A 23,597-nucleotide genomic window follows, 5' to 3' on the forward strand; every position below is an offset into this window, starting at 1 on the left:
CCCCGAAGCTCAATTCCTTAGATAGTAGAACAATTCTCACGTGCCAGGCACGGCTCTCAGCCCCCAATGGGTTTTTGTCACTTAATTCTCACAATTACCTTTTTTTTTTTTTTTTTTTTTTTTTTTGCGGTACACACGCCTCTCACTGCTGTGGCCTCTCCCGTTGCGGAGCACAGGCTCCAGACGCGCAGGCTCAGCGGCCACGGCTCACGGGCCCGGCCGCTCCGCGGCACGTGGGATCTTCCCGGACCGGGGCACGAACCCGCGTCCCCTGCATCGGCAGGCGGACTCTCAACCACCGCGCCACCAGGGAAGCCCTCACAATTACCTTTTAAAGTCAGGCCACATTATAGATGAGGAAGTGGGCACCCAGGGCGATTAAGGAACATGGCCAAGCAGTGAGTGGCATTGCCCACCTAGCCCCAGCACCCTCCTGTCCCACAGCTTTGCTGGCTCCCACACTGCCAACCCCCAACAAATCTGCACAGCCCGGTTGGCCCCATCTTCTCCTCGGGACTTTGTGTTGGGGGTAGGGCTGCATCCGCCTTATGGAGGACGGGACTGAGGCTCAAAGGGTTAACTGACACAGCAAGACCCACGCAGACCCTGGACTTGCATCCTTGGCGTCTGACCTGGAACCACTTATGCTCCTCCATCACCCCTACTGTGAAAGCACATCGTTGTGACCACAGAACCTGCATCGATCCATAAAACCAGTGGATGGCCCAAATATTCACACCAGTTACTCGTGCTACAAGATACTGTTTCTGCAGCTGTCTTACAGTCCCAAGTGGGCTTTCTGAGCTTTCCATTAAAGGCGGTTTGACATTCTTATACGCACCCCATGACTGCTCTGTGACTGCTGGAAGGAGGGTGTGTATGCGTGCATGTGTGCATCAGCAGCTCTTAAGGAACCCTCCACCAGCCAGCCCCTCCCGCTTATAGGATCCTCAGCCAGCCCAAGGCATGGTCTCATTGCATGAGGTCAGATTTCCCATTAGTCTGAGCTCAGAAGACTGCTGGCCTGCTTCTGGATGGTCCACGCCCAAGAGCCCTTGTGAAAATTCCAGCCTGGTGGACCCCTGACAGACACTGGGTCAGTCAGTGGTGGGGAAGGGTGGCCAACAGGGGCAGGCAGGCCTCAGCCTGTGTATGACAATCCCAGCTGCCACCAGCAGGGGGCCCCCTTTCTTTTCCACTCAACATTCCTGATCAGCATCTACAGATTCTGGGAAAGGAGGGGTGGGTAGGTGGGAACCAGAAGGGCTTGGCAAAGCACTCTGAATACACACCCACCAAAATGAGGCCCAGGGAGGGAAAGAGTATCAAATATCACATAGTGAATAAGCCCAGGTCTTCTGATTCTTAAGGCAACACAGTTGGGTTAAAAGCATCGGCTTTGGAGTCTGCCTTTCAAAATTTAATTATCTGTAGAATGGAGGATGAAAGTATAATCGTTTCTGCCCTATACAGAGCAGACTGCCATATCTGGAGTGAACCGTCAGGTAGGGACCTTGAGCATTTGGGAGAAGAGAACCCAGAAAGACACAGCTCCAGATTCACGGAGCCCTGGATTCCAGTCTGGCCTTTACCCCATCCCACCTGGAGGGTCTTACTTGCATGTCACTTCCCTGAGCAAGCTTCCTGAGCTGTTAAGCTGGGGATGATAGTCTCTACCTTTAAGGCTCCATGTGACATTACCCAACACCTGAATACAGCAGGTGCTCATTAAATGTTAGCATCGTTTCCTGTCATTCAGCTCCTACGCCTGCACTCAGGCCCCTCAAAGTCTCAGAAGATACAGGTTGACTTGGCTGACAGGCTGGATTCTGAGAAAAGGACCAAAGGAAGAAGACAGGGCAGGGAGAAGGAGGCCACAGCCCAGGGAAGCAAGTTAAAGATCCCAGACTTATGGCCCTGGGATGGGTCTAGCCTAGTTTATCTTGCTTTTTCCTGTTTGAGGGCTGAGTAAGGTGAGTTCAGAACAGGTCAAGGTTCAACCTACTTTACAAAGGTTAAGCAGACTTGCCCCATCAGGTAATGCTTACGTAGCAAAGGAAAGCCACCCACTCACTTGGATAAATGGCAGCCACTGGTGGTGACCGAGAAAACTGTACCCGCTGAGCCAGGTCAGATGTGGGCTTGGCTGGGCGGTCTGGGGTCTGACCTAGGGCAGCTCTGTTCCTCACAAATGGAAACCCCCCTCTTCTTCTCACGGCCAGGTGAGGTGGGCTGACCAGCTCACATGGCCAATGAGAGGCAGATCTGGCACATGAACCCCCAGTACTTCAACGTTCAGGCCCACGATCTTTCCATAATCCCCATAGCTCCTCTCTCCAAGTGCAGCCTAAAAAGTTAGGCAGTGTGACCTTTCCAACCTCCTGCCTAGGGCAGGAAAGGAAACTATCTGGAATACAGGTTCTCATTTTCCAATCCTGTGTCCATGCAGACATGACTAATCAACCAGGCTCTATAGGAACGTGGGTTGATTGGGGATGTCTGCCATGGGACAACGGGAGGGAAATGCAGATTTGCCAGGTCTACCTCAGACAGGGAGGCAGATGCCATCACTGACTGATCAGAGTTGGCATGTTTGAGAATGATTTGGTGAGCCTCTTATGGGTCAATGCTGTGCCAATTATCACTGCACTCCATGGAACCAAGGTCAACTCCGTTTAACCAAAAGAGAAAGAAGCAATTCTCTCAACTGGTAGAAAACCAGTCCATTCACATCAGTGAGATGGTGGTAGACAAACTCCAACCTGCAAGCTTAAAGGTGAGAGGGCAGACTATTTCCCTCAATTGGGTTAAAGGTAGATGAAGGATTACTGAGTTTACTTACATATTTTTATGTCCACCCCAAAGAGCAATATAAGCTCCTTGGGAGCAGGGACCTGGCCTACCTTGTTCACCACTGTATCCCCAGCATCTAGAACAGTGTCTGGCACATAGTAAGTGCTCAGTAAATACCAGCGGATTGACTCTCAAATGAACGACTGAACAAAGTAGACAGCCTGGGAAGGAGTGGGGACCTGTTCCACAGCCATCACTGAGCAGCATCCAATATTTCCGGGGTCCTGGGGGCAGAGAAGGTTCTACTTCCCTTTATTCTGTCTCTCCTTGCCTTCCGGGGTGGGACACGGCAGGCTAATTTCCCCGTGGCCCCTGACAGGGCCCCGAGCCTTGACGCTCTCAGGGAACATGGCTGCAGTTCTTGCCAAACTACCCAGGGCTCTGTGAACCGTGTCCACGGCCACTTCACGTTGTTCCTGCCACGTCCCAGCAGGACACAAGGAGACTCAAGGGGACCAAAGCTTCCCTGCTGACCCAGGGCACCTGCAGAATTTTAAGGAGCTCAGGGCTGGGGACAGACCCCAGATACTGTGCTTTGGACGGGAGCGAGGTGTCTTCTTCTCCCACGGGGCTCCCCTGCCATCAGCCTGGCCACAGCTGTACCTTCCCTTTGCCTCGAAGAGGCCACCCTCCTGCCCGGTTCCCTCTGTCTAACGTGGGGGCCCCCTGAGCCGGCGAGGCTGCCGTGTTTGGCTAGGCAGGAGGCTTTGAGACCAGGTCTCCCTTCAGGACAAGGGCCCACTCAGACGTGAGGGTTCTTGGACCGTGCCTTGCACTGGATTTCTTCCAACATCACATGAACATGCAATTCTCTTTCACATCTTTAACAGAAAAACTGCATGTGACCCCTCTTCCCCTCCAGCTCTCATTCCACTTCTCTTCTTCCTTTTGGAGCAAAGATGTTTTGAAAGACTGTGCCCCCCGTGCGTCCATTCCCCTCCTGCCACCCTCTCTGGCACGTGCTCTTCTCCAGGTCACTGATAACCTCCAAGCCACGAGCCCCATCATCCTCGCCTATGTGCTCATTGGCGTGGGGGACGCTTCTCTGCACCCTCCCAGCCCCTTTTTCCTGGCTTCTCCTCCCGTCTCTGGCTGCTGTGTTGCGGTCTCTTGGCTCACCTCCCCTCACTCTGACCTCCAGGCATCGGCGGGCTCGGCCGTCCTGTACCACGGTTTCCTGGCTGGGCTCATCCAGCTTCCCAGCTTTAAATCCACCCATATGCTGATGCTTCCCAGCCTGGACCTCGCCCCAAACTCCACAGTCAGAGCCAAGAGCCTCCCACACCAGGTGTCTAACAGCATCTCCAACCTCACACGTCCAGGAGCGAGTCCCTGACCAGCCCCCTGACAACCCGCTCCTCTCTGTCTGCCCACACTCAGTTCACGGGGACCTCAGCCTTCCCGCTCCTCTGGACCCAAGCCCCAGAATCTTCCTTGATCCTGTTGCTCTCACGCCCCACACCCAAGTCATCAGCGAGCCACGTCAGCTCTGCCTGTAACATGTTACCAGAATCTGGCCACTTCTCGCCACTCCTCGGTCCCCACCCTGGTCCGTGTCACCACCATCATGTGTCTGCATCATGCAGTGGCCTCCTAACTGGTCTCCCAGCCCTTTAGTCTACGTCAACTCAGCAGGGAGTGTCCCCTTAACATGCAAGTCAGATCATGTCACTTCTCCGCTCCTCCCCTATGGCCCGTCTCACTCAAGGGCGAGCACAGCCCTTAGAAGGGCCCATCAGGGCCATGTGACCTGTCACCCCCCCACCCCCGCCTGCATCTCTGTGATCTCCCCAACCACCCCTGCCCCTCTGCTCCTCCCTGTTCCTGGTTCCTGTACATGCCCCGCCCCTCGGCATCTCTGCGCTGGCTGTTCCCCAGCTGCAGCATCCTCCTCGCTCCGCCACCTATGCCTGTGGCCCATTCCTGCCTCCTCCAGGTCTTGACTCAAATGTCAGTTTCTCCGCAAAGCCTTCCCCGGACACCCTCCTCACTCCGTTCCCTGTTTTTTCGGCTTTGAACTCACCACCATCTAACACTACATATCTGGGTTTATTGAGGGGAAGTGACGTTTAAGTATCCCTGCCTTTCTGCTGAGGAATGCCCGCCCTTCGCCCCTCTTCAGAATTCAGTGCAGCTTCTTTCTGGGTTTCCAAAGCCCACAGCTCACGCCTCTACTTGCTGCAGGGAGCCCTGCCCGCCCCATAGGAAGGTACACCAGCAGCCTGGAAACCAGACCAACAGCTCAGGGCCTTCCCACCTCCCAGACTAGCCTAGAAGCTCCTCGAAGGCAGGTCCTGGGCCTCATCCGACAGTATTTCCAGGAGCCAGCACTAGGCACGGGTCTGTTCAGGTGAAGAAAGTGGGGGAGAGATGACTTGGGGGCTTGAGCAGGGTGGGGAAGGGGGTGTGCTCATAATTGCCAGATTCTCAAGCCGCCCCTCCCTTCCCTGATTCTCCAGCTTAGGGGCTCAAGAGAGGACCACCATAATCAGGGTGGAACTCGCAACTGCCACAGGGCCCTGACAGCGACCACTGGTAAGAAAGGAAGAGCAGGTGGGGACCTAGAATGCACACCCAGCCTGGAGCGGCAGCTGTTCCATGACTAAATGGGGCCCAGCATTGCCATACCTGCTGTCTCTTCTAGAAAATTCCATACTCTAGATTATCACAATTTTTATGTTTTAAATATCTCCTTATTTTTCAATACTGCCAATTAATCATACACCCAACCACGCCTCTCGGCCTTGCATGGGGGCTGGACTGCTAATCTGAGCAGGTGTCCATAGAAGAAGTAACACGGGAGACATCAGGGTCCACACACAGCTGAGGAACCAGGCTCTGTACAGAGACCTGGGGTCGAAGCCCAGCTCCACCATTCACCTTGGATAAGTTCCTTAACCAAGATGTGCCTTTTTTCCTCATGTATAAAGTAGGATAAGTTTCTACCTCATTCTACTGTGGTAAGCATGAAAGGAAAGCAAAAGCTCTAACTACATCTGAGGGTGATTGCTTGCCTGTGCTTTACCACCGTTCGAAGTGCCAGTCTAACAGTCAGAGCCATCTCAGAGGGGACCGGGCGGTCCTGGGAGGGAAGAGGCACCCTGTTGTGGGAGGATGCAAGAGCACTGGGGGGAATGCCGTCTCGGAGCCCGGGCAGGGGGGTGACGGGACTAGGGATGTGTGCCCCCTATTAGCCACCTGGAGAGTGTCCACCTCAGGCACAGAGGCCCAGGGGCTCCCAATGGGAAAAACTTTATTTATTTTTTCCACCATGCCACACGGCTTGTGGGATCTTAGTTCCCTGACCAGGGATCGAACCCAGGCTCCTTGCAACGGAAGCGCAGAGTCCTAACCACTGGACTGCCAGGGAATTCCCCCTGAGAAAAATTTTAGATGGGAGGGTAAGGCCAACCCCCAGGAGGGGATCAGACAACTGCAGAGAGAGTATAATAAGAGGTGCTGGTGACTTCCCTGGTGGCACAGTGGATAAGACACCATGCTCCCAATGCAGGGGGCCCGGGTTCGATACCTGATCAGGGAACTAGATCCCACGTATATGCCGCAACTAAGAATTCGCATGCCACAACTAAGGAACCCATCTGCCACAACTAAGGAGCCCACATGCTGCAACTAAGGAGCCCGCCTGCTGCAGCTAAGACCTGGCACAACCAAATAAATAAATAAATATTTTAAAAAAAGAAAAGGACTTCCCTGGTGGTGCAGTGGTTAAGAATCTGCCTGCCAATGCAGGGGACACGGGTTTGAGCCCTGGTCCGGGAAGATCCCACATGCCACGGAGCAACTAAGCCCATGCGCCACAACTACTGAGCCTGCGCTCTAGAGCCCACAAGCCACAACTACTGAACCCACATGCTGCAACTACTGAAGCCCGCGCGCCTACAGCCCGTGCTCCACAACAAGAGAAACCACTGCAATGAGAAGCCCGTGCACCGCAAGAAGAGCAGCCCCCACTCGCCGCAACTAGAGAAAGCCCGCATGCAGCAACAAAGACCCAACACAGCAAAAAAGCAAAAAAAAAAGGTGCTTTTGGGGGGCATGGGAGGCCTTTTCAGGCTGTTCATGGTCCTAAGGTGGGGGCAGGGGCACACTGTTGTTGCCACCTACCCGTCAGCTCTGAAGACCTCAGAGCTCATCCAGAAGCCTGCAGGGTAAGTGGCAGGTCCAGGAATCCAGGCCCCCACTTCCTGCCAAGGGAACTGGGAGGCCGGGGGCGGGAAGCGGGAGGTGTTTGTTTTCCAGCCTCTGAAGGCAAGTCCAGGAAAGTCCTCCTTCCTCCAAATCACCACTAAAAATAGTGGCAGGGGATGGGCCCGGAACTGTGACATTCCCTAGACTCAGGGGGCGGAGATTTCTGGAAACGCAGCATCGGCCCACAGGCCCCATGCCCCACACAATGAGGACTGTTTTTCAAGGCTCATCTCGGTGCGTGAGGTCATTCTCAGGCAAGTCGATGGCGCTGGCTAGGCCCTGAGAGGAGGCAGGGAATGCCCAGGGGACAGGGGGACAGGACACCAGGGTGCAAGCCAGTGTGCTGTGTGGCCTTGGGAGCTCACACACCCTCTCTGGGCTTTGGTGTCACACTCTCAAGATGGTCTAGCAGGCCTCCTCTAGAACCTTCAGGAAGCTGCCCTGGGCACCCAGTGGTTTGGGGACTGGTCTCATCGTGCCTTCTCTCCAGCAGAGACCCAGCAGGGCTGGTTCAAGGTTAGATGCAGGCAGCGAACTGGTAGCAACGATCAGCCTCTTCCCAGGCAAGTTCAGAAGGAGAATGACCACAGAGAGCAGGCATCGGAGCTAGACTGTCTGGGTTCAAACCCAGCTTGGCCACTCACTAGAGGTGTGACCTGGAGCAAGTCATAGATCCCGTATTTTCACGCTGTAAAGGAGGGATAAATAGTTCCTACCGCAGCCCATGCCCAATAAGCACTCATCCATGATCACCAAGGTTCCTGCATGGAAAAGTTACACTATCTGTAAAAGCTCCAGGCCGGAGACTGCCTGGGCATCCCTGAGCAGTAGGGCTGTACCCACTGTGGTCCCTTCACCGGAGCACGACTCCATCGAAGGAGAACGAGCGAATTACAACACACACAACGTGAATGAACCACAGAGAAGGAACGCTGAGCCCATGAGGCCAGACACAAAAGCGTATATTCCGTACCACTCCCTTTACGGCACGTAAAAAGGGCAGGATTAATCCATGTGCTGAGAAGTCAGGAAGGGGCTATCCATGGCGGGGATGGCGACAGGAGGGGTACCCAGGAGGGCCTTCAGGAAGCTAATGATAGGTTCTACTTCTTGAGCCGGGGGCTGGTGAGGCAGAGGTGTTCAGTCTGTTTCAATTCACCAAGCTGTGAATTCACTTGCACTTTTCTGCGGATATGTCATATTTCAACAAAAAGCTTTAAAAACAGCCTTCACCCCACAGGACTGGCTTTGTACCTGCCACGAGCCCAGAGCGGTGTCGAGTGTAGGGGCAGTGCTCAGTAAATACCAGTTCTTAGCGTCCGGGGGGAGGCGGCCCTCATGCCATCAGGGGCACCCCATGAGTTGGTAGTGAAGAAGGGCAGCTCCAGGTATGGACGAGGTGTGCCCTACATGAATCCTGCAGGACTCCCGGGGCTCGGGAAGGAACATGAACTTGGGGTTGGCCCTGGATTCAAAGTCCAGCTCCTTCCCGCACGGGCAAAGATGATACCTTCTGTGTGTGACTGTGGTGAGAGTTAAGGGGCAAGACTTCCATGAAGGGGCACGGACAGAGCTTGAGCGATAAAGGTCAGCATGGGTTTCCCCAGCCCTGAGGAGGAGGAGGAGGAGGGGGAGGGGCAGGGGACGGGGTGGGGTGGGCAGATGACCTCGTAGCAGCAGTTATCATTTACTGAGTGTTCTTTATGGGTTGGGTTAAAACATCTTGTAAGTTTCACTAAATTTTCTTTGCAACAATCCTGTGAGGTAGTTACCATCATGATCTACAGCGTACAGACGAGGAAAGTGAGGCAGAGATCCTTTAGGCTGACCCAGCTGGCAGGTAAGTGGTGGATGCAGGATCCAGCCCAGGTGCTCTGGCTCTGAGCTCCTGCTCTTTGTCCAGGTGGGGGGGGTCACAGCAGGACATCAAGGATTCAGGTGTTGCTCTGCCTCCCACTGGCCGTTGCCTTTGGGAAGCCACGGGACCTCTCAGAGACTCAGTGTTCTCCTCCGTGGGATGGGTACAATGAAACTGGCCAAACTCATAGACTGAGCCGTGCCTGAATGAGCTTTATAAACCACTGAGGGCTTCAGAAGTGTGAAGACGGCTGTTCCCATGAGGGGACAACTTGCGTGGGGGCTGCAGGTGCCCACCTGTGCCGTCTGGGCAGGGACGTCTGTCTACTTCTGGCATAGAGGGTTAACCAGCTGCCATGGCCTCGGATCTGAGCCCCATTCCCAGATCAGCTTTCACAGCCACAAAACTCACATTCCGATCTTCATCGACTCCTAGGAGACTCTCTGAGACTACTTCATAATTTGGCAGAGGAAAAAGGGTTGTTTTTTATCGACCTCCTAAAGTCTCATGGCAATAATTATAATTATTATTATTTTATAAATTTATTTATTTTATTTATTTATTTTTGGCTGCACGCAGGCTTTCTCTAGTTGCGGCAGGCGGGGGCTACTCTTCGTTGCGGTGCGCAGGCTTCTCGTTGCGGTGGCTTCTCTTGTTGTGGAGCACGGACTCTAGGTGCGTGGGCTTCAGTAGCTGTGGCACGCGGCCTCAGTAGTTGTGGCTCACAGGCCCTAGAGCGCAGGCTCAGTAGTTGTGGCGCACGGGCTTAGCTGCTCTGCAGCATGTGGGATCTTCCTGGACCTGGGATCAAACCTGTGTCCCCGGCATTGGCAGGCACATTCTCAACCACTGCGCCACCAGGGACGCCCGCAATAATTATCATTTTTAATTTGTTATCGTATCTTTGATTGCCCCCTTTTCTAGGAGGATGGTGACTTCAGTTAACAGAGGAATGGCAGCGAGAAATCGCAAGAACCAATTCCCTTGTCTTCTGCAACTGTTGGCCTTGCTTCTGCAGTGCAGCCAGAAAATGGAGACCCCCAGCCACTGCTGTTCCCCAGCAAAAGGCAGGTTCTTGCTGTCCCCCTGGCCACGGCCCCTGAGCTACCTGATACCACCCCTTTGATTGGCAGGGCGCACGAGTTTTATGGCAAGACTGGAAGTCTACTGTAATTAAGACCTCTATAAAATATTTAGACCACTGTGCCCAGATGTATTAATGATTATACATTTAAATGTTAATGAATGTAATTAGATGAAAGATTAGCCAAGCCTGTCACTAAATATACATTCAGGACTGATAAACTCTTGTACTGTAAAATTATATGTGTGAGCAGATGTACACTTAGACTTCTCAGATGGACTCTGATTCATCTTATTGAAATAAAAGCTCAAAGTGTTGTCCAGAATAGGGAGGGGGAAAGGGAGTTAGCAGGCTGGGGGAAAAGGCAGAGGGGTCCGATGGGGAGGAACCTAAAGATCCCACAGGGTCTTTGGGAATGGTGAAGATCAACTGAGTTAGTACGTGTAAAAATTTGCATGCCTCTATGGATGGAGAACTCACTACTCCCAGGAGTATCTAGTTTCAACTCTAATGACCACGTCCCAGAGGCAGGCATAGGCGAATGGTTTAGCAGGGTGACACTGGGGTCTCCCCTGAAACACTAAGTTTATCTGTAAAAGCTGCTTTAAAATAGCAAATCATCCTGTAGGTCAAGAACGAGAGGAGCAGGACTTTAGTGTAGCCTTATTAATAGAAAGCCCTATATTTATTTATTTATTTATTTATTTATTTATTTATTTTTTTTGCAGTATGCGGGCCTCTCACTGCTGTGGCCTCTCCTGTTGCGGAGCACAGGCTCCGGACGCGCAGGCCCAGCGGCCATGGCTCACGGGCCTAGTTGCTCCGCGGCATGTGGGATCTTCCCGGACCAGGGCACGAACCCGTGTCTCCTGCATCGGCAGGCGGATTCTCAACCACTACGCCACCAGGGAAGCCCCCTATATTTATTAATTCAAGAAAAACTTACTGTGGGCTGACTATGTGCTGGGCACTGAGCCAGCTGCTGGGGAGCCTGGGTCAGCAAGACACATGAGGTCTTTACTCTGATGGAGATTGTGTCAGAGCAAGGAAGATACATGACAAATCAATTATTTAGACATACACCGAGGCCAGGCTGTGAAGGAAATAAATGTGGCATCCCCGGGCAGCTGTGCTTTGGGTGGCATGGTCTGGAAAGGCCTCTCCTGAGGCCTTGAGACCCGCAGGACAGAGAAGAAGCCAAACATGCCAGGAATGGGGAAGAGCATGTCGGCAAGGGGAACAGCAAATGCAACGGCCCTGAGGCAGCAAGAGCTGGGCGCTTTCCAGGAGGGAAGGCCATGGTGAAGAAAGGGCTGTGAGGTAAAGTCGGGGCGGGGCCAGCTCCTCTGGGCCTGTGCAGCTGGCTTGAATTTTCTCTAAAGGGTAGTAGGAGGGCCCTGTACTCGTTTCCCGTGGCTGCGGTAATAAACTGCCACAGACTGCACGGCCTAAAACAGCAGATGTGTATTCTCTTGTAGTTCTGGAGACCAGAAGCTTGAAATCGAGGTGTCGGCAGGGCTGTGCTCCCTCGACAATCCTTCCTTGTCTCTTCCAGCTCCTGTGTCGCCAGCAAGCCTGGGTGTTTCTTGGCTGGTAGACGCATCTCTCCCATCTCTGCCTCTGTCTTCACCCCTCTGTGTTCTTCCCTTCTCTCCTCTTACAAGGACACTTCACTAACCTGCATCTTACCTTAACTACATCGGCAAAGATCTTATTTCCAGCTAAGGTCACATTCACAGGTTCTGGGCGGACATATCTTTGGGGGGAGGCAGGGGGCGCTGCATCCCTATGGCAGTTGAGGGTGCACGCAAGGGTGACCTGCCTTCTGACCACTCTGGCCGCCTCTTGGAGACTAGACTGGGGACAAGTGGAAGCAGGGAGGCCAGCCAGGGTTTTGCTGCTGTCCGGGCAGGAGAGGACCGGGACCTGGAGGAGGGGGGCAGCGGTGGAGACAAAGAAGTGAATGGATGTGAGATACGCTGGAAAAGGCTGTGCCAACCACGGGGAAGAGGGCACCAGAAACCCGCCCTCCAAATACAGAGGGGTCAGCGAGGCAGCCCCAGCAAGTTGTGCCCCGACCTGCCCACCGCCAGTGGTTTGTCTGCTGAGTAGGTGCCCTGGAGGGGAGAGGTGGAGGACCCAAGTCACGGCAGTTCAGTCACGCCAGCTCCCCGAGGGCCACCTCAGACCCCACACTCCAAGCACGAGTGAGCTCTAGGCACACAAAGCATTGGGAAGCCACAGTGCTCCCTGATAAGTGATTACCTGGCATTGCGGACTATACATCAGTCTCTCGTGAGTTTGGCTGACATGAGTCTATCATGAGAAATCTGCCTTTCGGAGTTAAAGAGCAGAGTGCAGGATTATAGCAAGGAAATGCCATTCCTTCCCCAGCCATCGCAGCCCCTGCGACTCATATAAACTTTAAAAGAAAAAAAAAAGGAATATTTATTTAATCCTTACGGTGTGTCAGCAGTATTCTAAGCACTTTATATATTATTAATTCTTAAAGTAACCCTATGAAGAAGGTGCTGTTATTACAATTAACTATTATTACTCCTATTTTACAGATGAGAAAACGGATGGACAGCAGTTAACTCATGCAGACAAGGTCCCTTCATAGTAAAGCACCAGTCTTCAGAGGCTTAGGTCTCATGTCCCAAGAAAACAATTTAGCCAGAGCCAGGAAGGGTAACAGACAGGAAATCTGTCAGGGGGCTGGTCTCAGCCCCACAAATTGCCCAAGTGTCCCTTTAGAATGACCAGCTGTGGGACTTCTCTGGTGGCGCAGTGGTTAAGAATCCGCCTGCCAATGCAGGGGATGTGGGTTCCAGCCCTGGTCTAGGAAGATCCCACATGCCGCGGAGCAACTAAGCCCATGCGCCACAACTACTGAGCCCATGCACCACAACTACTGAAGCCTGTGCGCCTAGAGCCCGTGCTCTGCAACAAGAGAAGCCACCGCAATGAGAAGCCCGCGCAGGGCAACGAAGAGTAGCCCCCACTTGCCTCAACTAGAGAAAGCCAGTGCGCAGCAACAAAGACCCAACGCAGCACAGCCCCCCCCCCCAAAAAAAAAAAAGAATCACCAGCCCCTTTCAGACAACGGCCCTCACTTCCCCGCAAGCAAGGGGCATGTTTCAAGACTTTTCCCAGGAGAACAGCTTTCCTGACAGTGACGAATGCTCAGAGTTCCATGCAAGCCAGCAGGTGCCCTCCTGCTCAAGAAGCACAGAGCTGAGTTTCTGGGGCTCTTCTCCTGGGTGCTGGAAATACCCTGCCATGAAAAGTTAATCCAGCAGAGCTCAACTGGTTAATTGGAGACTTGGTCTAGAGATGGCTTGACATTGAGACAGGTGATAGAATTATTAAAAACAAACAAACAAACAGACAACCCATAGCAGCAGCAATAACCATACCTAATCTCTGCTGTGGGGTGGTGTGCTTGACAAACACCCCTAGTCCTTGCTAGAAGCACCCTGTGAGGTGGGCGGGCGAAACCTGCAGTCCCATTTCACAGATAGGGAAACCGAGCCAGGTTACAGTTATCTGCTCACAAATGAATCAGAGACTGGGCTGGATTCAAATCACAGACTTCGGACCCTTTTGACAAATTCTCTCCCTGCAGAATCCCCTGGGTGTGGCTGATTCTCCAGCCCTCAGGGTGCAGGTAGCCTGAAGGATTTGGGACTAACCCGGAAGGACCAAGGGCGTAATTGTAACCCTTTTCCTGCATTCAAGAGTGGATCTTAGTTCCTGCTCAGCCTAAGAGTCTCGGCCGGTGGTCTCCCTGGACAGAAGCCTCCCCAGGAATGAGCTCCAGTTTCCTGAGGCTCTCAGCAATTGGTTCCCTTGAGCATCCTTCCCATGTTCCCCAAGATGTACCATTGTGTTGAGTGTGTGAGACACAGAAGCAAAGGAAACAGACCGATGGGCAAGAAAGGAATTTCTGAATAGCAAAATAACTGTTTCTCTAATGTGCCACAGGGCCTTTGCACTTACCATTTGCGCTGCCTGAAACGTCTCATCCCAAGCCCAAGCACATGGTGGCTCATTCCCTTGCTTCCTTCAGGTCTTGAGTCACTGTCATCTTTTTGGAGAGGTCTTTACTGTTGCCTCATCTCTAAAACTGCAATGTTACCAGACCTCCTAGCACTGACTATTTTCCTTACATACTTTTTATCTGAAGCTCTTTTCTCATCTGACATCATATATGTTTTGCATTTGCTTGTTTATTGTCTAGCTCCCCCTTCAACTAGCATGGGCAGGGATTTTGCTTATTTTTTCCCTGCTATGCCCACAGCATTAAGACGAGGATCTGGCACATAGAATGCGTACAATAAGTATTTGTGGAGGCATTTAGAAGGGGCCATAGTGGAGGTGAGTACAGGGTGTAGAAGGAACAGGAAGGCAGAAGAGCTACAGGAGGGAAGCTGGGGCCATTGCAGGAGAGGGGAGGGTGTTTGCAAAGCTCTGGATGTGTGTGGCGACCCAGTGTGTCTGGGGAACCGCGCTCAAGTCAGCACTGCCTGAGCTTGGCTGGGAGTTGGGAAGAGGTGCTCCCAGGTGAGAAGCTGGCTGAGAGCTCTGGCCATAGCTTGCTCAGACACCATGCTGAAGGCACCAGGGCAGAGCAAACTTGCCTGCTTGCTTTTGTGTGTGTGTGTGCAGGAGGGACCTCTGCAGGAAGGTTCAGAGGTTTTAAAGAGGGTCTATGCCTCTGTGTGGTTTCTTATGTCCTGATTCCTGTGCTGTGCCCTGCACTGGGAACCTGAAAGAAATTAGGGTTGTTTAGCTTAGAGAAAAAAGCTGGAGAAGTTACAGCCTATGTCTCCAAGTGTGGAGGGTTCCATCAACCCAGAGTCGAGGCGTCAACTGTCCTCCATCCCCTATTGCTGCCAGCCATAGAAGAGACTTGGGCATAATAACTGGGTCTATTTAGGACAAAATTTCTAACACTTCGGTCGGGGATCCCTGCGGGAGGGCTTTTTTTTTTTTTTTTTTTTTTGCGAGACGCGGGCCTCTCGCTGTTGTGGCCTCTCCCTCTCCCATTGCAGAGCACAGGCTCCGACGCGCAGGCTCAGTGGCCATGGCTCACGGGCCCAGCCGCTCCACGGCACGTGGGATCTTCCCGGACCGGGGCACGAACCCGCGTCCCCTGCATCGGCAGGCGGACTCTCAACCACTGCGCCACCAGGGAAGCCCGGGAGGGCTTTTTAAATAGCATTCTCTCTCTCCACCAGCAGGCAGCTGGAGAAGTTGGCAAGAGCAGGTCTCTGGTCACCTATGTTCAAGTCTCAGCCCCTCTACTTGTCAGCTGGCTGACGTCAGGTGAGTCTCTTAATTTCCTGCTTGCTCACCTGTAAACGGGGATGTGACAATACCTACTTCATAGGCTACTCAGAGAATCCAGTGAGCTGACACGCACAAAGCACCTAGAACAGTGCTCAGGGTGTTAGCTGCCGTTATTACTAGCGGTGGCTGAGAGTGGCAGGATGTGATCTGAGGCAGGAGGATGGACAGAAAGTCTCTCCAAAGCCCTGGGGCTGTGGGGGGAGGAGCAAACGTGCTCACGCAGAAGAAAGGAGCTGTAGGCGCTGGACTGACTGTGTGCTCCACCCACCTTCGCGTTGCCCCGCCCCCTTCTGGACCTAAGGACGCTAAGTGGTCCCCTTCTCCCATCCTCGCCCCTGTGGACCCAGTGTTGGCCTCGCAGAAGACAGAAGAGCTCCTGCCTTTGAAGGGTTTACAGCCAGGTCAGAAAGAAAGGTCTAAATACAAATGATGAGGGTCATTATTTTTTTTGCCTGTTCGTTCGTTCATTCATTCATTCATTCAGGGAAACATTATTACTTACCTCTTAAGCCTGGCACCAAACTAGCACAGAAACAGAGATAACTAAAGTCTTGGATAATAATCCAGGGCAGTGAGGAGGTAATAAAGGTGGTGGGGCTATGAGTATCAGGGAGAAGAAGGGGTGGCCAGAGAGAGATCATTATCCCTGGAAAGGCCTCTGGGGCCTCTCCCAAATTTCAGATGGTCCAACAGAAATGCAACCAACCACCTCCTGAGGCCGCATGTCCTGGTGGCTGGCACTCAGTGCCCACAGAGCTGGGCCCTTGCCAGACTTCCGGGCATTTTTTTGTTTTTAATAGATCTTTACCGGAGTATAATTGCTTCACAGAAACTACTGTGGTAGTTTCTGTGGTACAACAAAGCGAATCAGTTATATGCATACATATGTCCCCATATCCCCTCCCTCTTGAGCCTCCCTCCCACCCTCCACATCCCACGTCTCTAGGTGGTCACAAAGCACCGAGCCGATCTCCCTGTGCTATGCAGCTGCTTCCCACTAGCTAACTGTTTTACATTCGGTAATGTATATATGTCGATGCTACTCTCACTTTGTCCTGGCTTTCCCCTCCCCCCTCCCCACGTCCTCAAGTCCACTCTCTATGTCTATGTCTTTATTCCTGCCCTGCAACTAGGTTCATCAGTACCATTTTTTTTTATTCCATATATATGTGTTAGCATATGGTATTTGTTTTTCTCTTTCTGACTTACTTCACTTTGTATGACAGACTCTAGGTCCATCCACCTCACTACAAATAACTCAATTTCGTTTCTTTCTATGGCTGAGTAACATCCCATTGTATATATGTACCACGTCTTCTTTAACCATTCATCTGTCACCGGACATTTAGGTTGCCTCCGGGCATTTTATAAGCAAGGAGGGAGAGAGTTTATTCAAGTCTTGCCAGGAGGCCTGGATTCTAGAGATAAAGTGAGCATATAACCACTTTTCTCTGTGTCTGCTTTATGCACAGCGTCTGGGCTCTGACACGAACTGGCCACATAAACAGGGCAGGCCCCAATCTCTGGGGCTGTCTTCTCATCAGCCAAGTGGGAATGAACTTCCTCTCCGTCTCTGCGCCAGGAGGTGTGCTCTGTCCACTAACACGCTCACATCTACTACATTTGTGCAACGCCCTTGACTACCTCGGTGGACACGTCATTTTCTAAATGGTTTTCTAGGTTGTGCCCTCTAACTATGGAACTCTTAATAAATGTATTACTTGAACCATTTCCTGATGATCTAAGCTTTTAAAACACCACGATGGAAGTAAAGGTGCTAAGTCATTATTCTGAAAACTGGTAAATAAAGGGAAAACAGTCAAGCTTTTAGCCTGCCTTTCCTATACCAACTGTACCAGTGGGTAGCCAAGCAGTGGATGGCGGGGAGCCTCTTTAAAAAGGATTTGCAGCTACTACACGAAGAAGGGGCAACAGACGAGAACACCGCCCTTCTGCCACATCTGCTGAATGTCTGGATTCAGGCAGGGCTGCCAACATCGCCAAAGAGGGGTAATCAGACAGCACATGCCTCCTGAGGGGAGGACCCAACATCTCCTTTGAAGGAGTCTTGCCAAAAATGAGTCAAGAAAATGATCAAGTCTCTAGATGAACTACCAATTTACAGGAAATTCAAAGGACAGAGGAGCGTGTTGGATAGCACCACGGGGATGCAATTAGCGAACTCCAGACCCCGGGAGACCTACCAGAGGAGCAACGCAGCCCCTTCAACAAATAATTAGCAAGAATACAAAAAAAAAAGGAAGAGGAACATTTAGATTAAAAAACATTCCAACTAATTGCACTGTGTCCATCTTACTTGGATCCCGATTCTAACAAACAAAGTTTAAAACACGAATTTATGAGTCAACTGGAAATTTGAATCATGGCTGGATATCTAATCTTTATTTTAGGTGTGATAATAGTTTAGTGGTTATGTGTGTGTGTGTTTTTTAAAAGAGTCCTTCTCTTTTATAGTGATATACTAAGGTATTTACAGATGACATGATGTATCTGGGACTTTCTTCACAATAATACAGGGAGCGGGGAGTGGATGAGGGTGGGACAGAGTCGGCCACAGGGTGAAGGGTACTGGGGTCAGGTCAGGGTCCATGGGGTTCATTACACTATTCTGTTGACTTCTGTAAATAACTGAGATTTTCCACAAGAAAGAAGAATGCCACTAAGGCTAGCGGAGGACAGTTTTTGCCTCTGCTGAGTGCCTTGGACTTTGGTGCTTTATAAAGTCGGCTCTGGGACTTCCCTGGTGGTCCAGTGGTTAGGACTCTGCGCTTCTACTGCAGGGGGCACGGGTTCGATCCCTGGTCGGGGAACTAAGATCCCGCATGCCTCCTGGTGCAGCCAAAAAAAAAATGCATAGGGCTTCCCTGGTGGCGCAGTGGTTGAGAGTCCGCCTGCCGATGCAGGGGACATGGGTTCGTACTCCGGTCCGGGAAGATCCCACATGTGCGGCTGGGCCCGTGAGCCATGGCCGCTGAGCCTGCGCATCCGGAGCCTGTGCTCCGCATCAGGAGAGGAGCTGTCACAGATGCAGGAGTGCCCCGAGCAGCCTCACCCAAATTCTCCTCTAAACTGCGATGGGCTTAACAGGGGCCTTGGCCCTCTGGAGTGTGTGGAAAGCACACGTCACCCCAGCCCAAGCAAGGGCTGCCATCTGTGCAGAGGTGCCCAGGTGCCCAGGAGCCGTGGCTTTGGTTCTGTCTGTTCCCAGCCAGGCTTCACTCCCTTCCTGGCGCCCAGCATGCTGTGCAGAGCCGAGACAGGTTCTCGGGGAGTGTGATGTCACGATGCTACCGTCGCTCGTTTCCATCGGGATTCTGGCCGTGGGAGGGAAAAGCCACTGGTGCTACTGTCAGCAGGCACCGTCTCTTCCCCACATCATCCCGGGCTACAGCCCTGGGTCTGGTTTAAAATCGTCCCCGCCTTTGCAGATGTGCCCGGGTTGCTACCTGTGCAGTCAGAGGACGGGCTGCAGGCTGCTGCGAAAAACTGCCAACTCAGCTTGCAGCATTTATTTACTTCTGCACAGAGAAAAGCATTTGACCTCTTATGGAAACATAAGTGAAGAATTTCCTGGCTGATTGTCTGGGGGGGAAATAACAGGAACTGAGCTAGTAACAGCCCAAACAAACAGCACGAAGTGATGAGGATGAAGTAGAGGCCCGGAGGGGACGGGACCTTGGCACTGCCTCTCCGTGTGCTCGGCCACCACTGCAACTCTGCTGTCCCTGCCCCAGGGCTCCTGGGTCCACAGGGACCACTGAGGACCTGGGCTGACTCTCAGCAGTGCCTTATATAGACCTTGAACTTGGAAGGCAGATGGGGCAAGGTAGAGAGAGCCTTAGACTTAGAGCTGGGTACTGAGGTTAGAGGCCCCGTGATACCCTGGGCAGGTCACATTACCTCTGATCTTTAATTCTGCCTTCTCCGTGGGGTGCTTTTAAGGCTCACATGAAATGACCTCTGTGGGGTGTTCTGCAAACGGTGAGGTGCTCTACAAACATGGTGGGGCATTACCCCTCCTCATCAGACAGATCTCGCTCCTGCACACAGCTCAGTGGGGAGCACTGTCCCCATCTCAGGGCCAAGGGGTCTTACAGCTAGTGAGAGTCAAGGCCATCTCTTCGCAGGCTTGTCTGAGGCCTGCACTGTCCAGGGACCTGCGTAGTTCTGGCAGCCCCAGGCCATGCATTGGCTTGGGAAAGCCCCTTCCTTCACGATGTTGGCAGCCCAGGGTCCAGAATCACAACCGGGTCCCAGACTCGGACGGTGAGGTCTGGATGGGTGAGGTTTGGCTCGGGTGCTGGGCTTATGGTAATGAGCTTAGGGCTACGCCCCCAGGGAAAGCAGCTCTCTGCTTCCACGGGCCACAGCTGAAGACAAACAAAGCTTCCAGATCCTCGTTAGGCCTCATGGGCCAAACAGTTATTTTATTAAAAAGGGTAAGAGGAAGGAGGCGACTCCTCCGCTCCAGACCCCAGCAGGAGGGACTCCCCAGCTGGCCGGTCCTGTTCTCATGGGCCACCTCGGCACAGGGACCACCTCTGCACCAAGGCTGGATGCCCGCTCTGTCCTGTGCCGCCGTGGGGGTACCCAAGCCTTCTGCACACGGAGATGCTATGAACTGATAGGATACTCCATGGGGGGGAGGGACTTTTTATGCAAATTGAAGCCGAGGAGTTTAACGGGCGCAGCAATCAGATTTGTCAGCAAGCAGTAACATGTGGGAAAGCAGTAGCTCTGTTCCCAAACAATCTCCTCTGCTTTGGAATTATCCATTTGGGGGGCCGCTTAAACATCTGCTGTGAAGGCAGGCGGGCAGGCGAGGTAGCTGCCCCTCAGTGCAGAAGGCCGGGGGAACAGGGGAAGGAGGGAGGTCTCCCACCACCCACCCAGCGCCTGTGTCTCTGCAGCGCTCAGGACCTCCCTCCTTCTTCTGAGTCCAGACGCAGGCGGCCTGCGCAGCAGCGATGCCCCAGAGAGAGCCCTGCGCTCGAAGCACAGCTAACCCACTTCCCGGCAGAATGCTCGGTGCCTCGATGTTCTCATCCATAAATTGGGACCACAGCGTCTAGGCCTCATAGTGTTGCTGGAACAGTAAATTCCTAGCTATTTAAAAACACTGCTGGATTTGGAGTGCCAGCTCCGGGTTCAAACCCTAACTCTGCCTCTCACTAGTGAGAGTTTTCTCCACAATAAATGAGGATAATTATACTAATAAAAGTAGTTACCATGTATGGGCTTGTACCACGGGTTGAGAGCATTTTGCACATATTAACTCATTTAATCCTCATGGCAACCCCTGGAGGTAGATGCAACTGCCCTTCCCCCTTCACAGTTGGGGGACCCGGTGCTGCCTGCAGAGTGACGGCGGGTAGCATGCCTGGGTTCATGCCAGGACGGGGATGGCCGGGCTCCAAGCCCACGCCCTGCCCAGCCTCCTCAGGTAACTCTCAGGGCTGTTACCAAAGGCTGCATGAGTGCCTCGCAGGGGCTTGGCCTCTAGAAGGCACTGAGCAAAAGTATAGCTATTGCTGTTATTATTAGTGATATCATTTCTTCCCTGGAAGTTTCTAGAACTGCAACCCCTGGGACTTCCTACCCTTCTTCCCTGCTTTTTCTCCTTAGCACTGAATACCAGCCACCACACCATATATTTTCCTTATTTATCTTGTTTACTGCCTACTCCACACCCCGAGTAGAGTGTCAGAATGTCATCGCTGTGAGGGTAGGAATCTTTGTCTCTTTTATTAACTGTGGTATCCTTGTCACCTAGAACAGTGCCTGGTACACAGTAGGCATTTGATTAATATTTGTGGAATGAATGAACGAATGATCATCACTGCCCTCGCTCTTTCGCCGACCCACCAGATGCTGCAATGACACCTGGGCAGTCAGCCCTGGGGACTGGAAGGTATAAGACAGGGAAAAGGAAAGGGCAAGACCCTGCCCCACCGTGAGGGGTCACAGGCACGCAGCCTGCCCTGCCCTGCCTAGATTTTTCTTGCTGACATCCAGTCCAATCCAATCAGTACTGAGGAAGCAGCTACCACGAGCGAGGCACCTGCTGGTTCACCTGCAGACCTCAGCGGCGGACGGAGGGCTCGTTCCTTCCCTCAGCTCAGCGAAGACCCAGCTCCAACCTCCCGTGGCCCGGAAGCCTGGGCCAACCACCTCCAGTCCTATTCCCAGCTTTTGGAATCCTCTTTGTTTAAACAAGATGCGGGATGCAAGCGTTTCGTAAACCCTGCTGCGTTTTACTTTGGGTTTTTATCCGCGAAGAGTTCGCTGGGACCCTGGGCTGGCCAGTGGATAGGGGTGGCAGAGCCCCGCAGCACCCCAGGTCCCACGGCAGTGACATCTGTCCCTGAGCACAGCTCATGGGCCCAGGGCTCCAGGTTCAGACCTCCAATCCTCCAGCCACCCTAAGACCTACATGCCTGAATATCCGCCACAGCCCAGCCACGTTTGGTAAAGCACAGGGAAAGTAAAAAAATGCAAGTGCCACGAGGGTCTGCTGGGATGTCTGTCCCAGCGCAGAAGGGACAAGACAGCGGGTCACTGGCTTCCTGGCTGCCGTGGTGCAAACACCAATCCTCTTCAGGTTAAAATGCAAACCCAGAAGCAAACGGGAAGGGGTGGGCAGGACTCTGGCTAACTGGGGGCGCCGGGGAAAGTGGGACGGAGTCAGGTCAGAAGGAGGGGTCACAGCACCGACAGATGGCGCCTGCCCCCCTGACTATACTGCAAACACTGGCGGTTGCTCAGAATCAGGCGGATTGGACCCCTAGGGGCCGGGTCCACACCCAGCAACCGACAAAGGCAAAATCTGTAGAACGGATTAAAAACATGCTTTTCCCCCAAATAACACCAATGATGATTTTAAATAAAGTGCACCTGTAAAACTCCTAGGGCGTTTCTGTGCCTGAGAACCTCCTACGTTCTGGGACAAGGGTAGGCTATGGTCCTTGCATCTTCAGGCTGGCCCTGGCTTGTATGTTCTCCTCCTCAACGTATAAGAGGCTGCAAGGTCTCAAGGGAGTGATCTGGACATATCTACCTCTGTATCCCCAGTTCAGAAGAATAAACACCATTAATAACAGCAATCATGAAAACTGGATCCATAGGCCTGGTTCCTGCCCCCAATGAGTGTGTTTTAAGTGCCAGGCTCTCTGTGCTATTGTAGTCAACTTTCACAGCCACTCTGGCTGGTAGGTACTATTACGACTCACATTTTACAGATGCAGAAACCAAGGCACAGGAGCGAAGTGACTTGGATGCCAAAAAGGGCAATGCTGGAAGTTATCTCTGACCTCAGACTTAGTTTCCCCTGAAATCGACTTCGAAGAGAAGCAGTCTCATTTTCTTGAAGGTGGCGAACAAGGTTATCAGATGCCTACTACACGCCCGGCCCTGTGCCAGGGGACTCATGCAGGGCAGCTTATCAAATTCTCAAAACGACCGGAGCTAAACTTTATTGTTCCCATTTTACAGGTGAGGAAACTGAAGTTCTGCAAAATCAAGCCACTTAGCTGAGACCATGGACAGCCAGAAAGCAGCAAAGCTGAGACGAAGATCCCGTCTGTGGGCTCTGGAGTCTGTGTTCTTTCCATCACATGTTAGTATCTGCACACTGCCCAGGCCCTTCCCATAGAGTTTGTCCTCAGATCTAGGAAGCCACAGCAGGTACAAGATGCGCCAATATTTCAGGGGCCACCGAGGAAGGAAAACACCGCCAATTAGTCTGACACATCACTTGGGGGGGATGCACCCTGATTTCAGACCAGCTAAAATTCAAAAAGCGTGCACGTCAGAATCAATGAGACACGGGACCTTCTCGTAGGACCCGTACAACAACCTTGGCCAAATCACTGTGATTGTGCACAAGAGGAAACTGAGGCTTAGCTTGGCTAAAGGATTAGCTCAGGGGAATTCCCCGGCGGTCCAGTGGTTAGGACTCTGTGCTTCCACTGCTGGGGGCACAGGTTCGATCCCTGGTTGGGGAACTAAGATCCCGCATGTCGCACGGCGTGGCCAAAAAAAAAAAAAGGATTAGCTCAGGATCACACAGCTCAAAGGAGGTCGAGTCTGGACACGATCCAGGGACTGGGAAGCTTGGCCCCAGGTCTGTCTACTCGCTGAGCTGTGCCTTTGACCCAGGTCCTCCTGGTACCTTCCACAGCACCCAGAACACAAGAGCCTCAGAGGAAATGTCCTTTC

At 52.6% G+C, this 23,597-nt stretch overlaps 1 protein-coding gene and 1 non-coding gene across 4 annotated transcripts in view; one reads left to right on the forward strand and one right to left on the reverse strand.

The window, feature by feature from the left end:
• The window catches only part of KAZN (kazrin, periplakin interacting protein), a 1,159,438-nt gene that overhangs the window by 72,384 nt on the left and 1,063,457 nt on the right, over positions 1-23,597 (reverse strand). The window lies entirely within an intron of this gene.
• TRNAR-UCU (transfer RNA arginine (anticodon UCU)) lies at positions 18,118-18,190 on the forward strand. The gene has a single exon. It is a non-coding gene; the product is annotated as a tRNA-Arg (tRNA).

This window comes from Kogia breviceps, chromosome 1 (assembly GCF_026419965.1).
Source record: "Kogia breviceps isolate mKogBre1 chromosome 1, mKogBre1 haplotype 1, whole genome shotgun sequence".
Taxonomy (NCBI): domain Eukaryota; kingdom Metazoa; phylum Chordata; class Mammalia; order Artiodactyla; family Physeteridae; genus Kogia; species Kogia breviceps.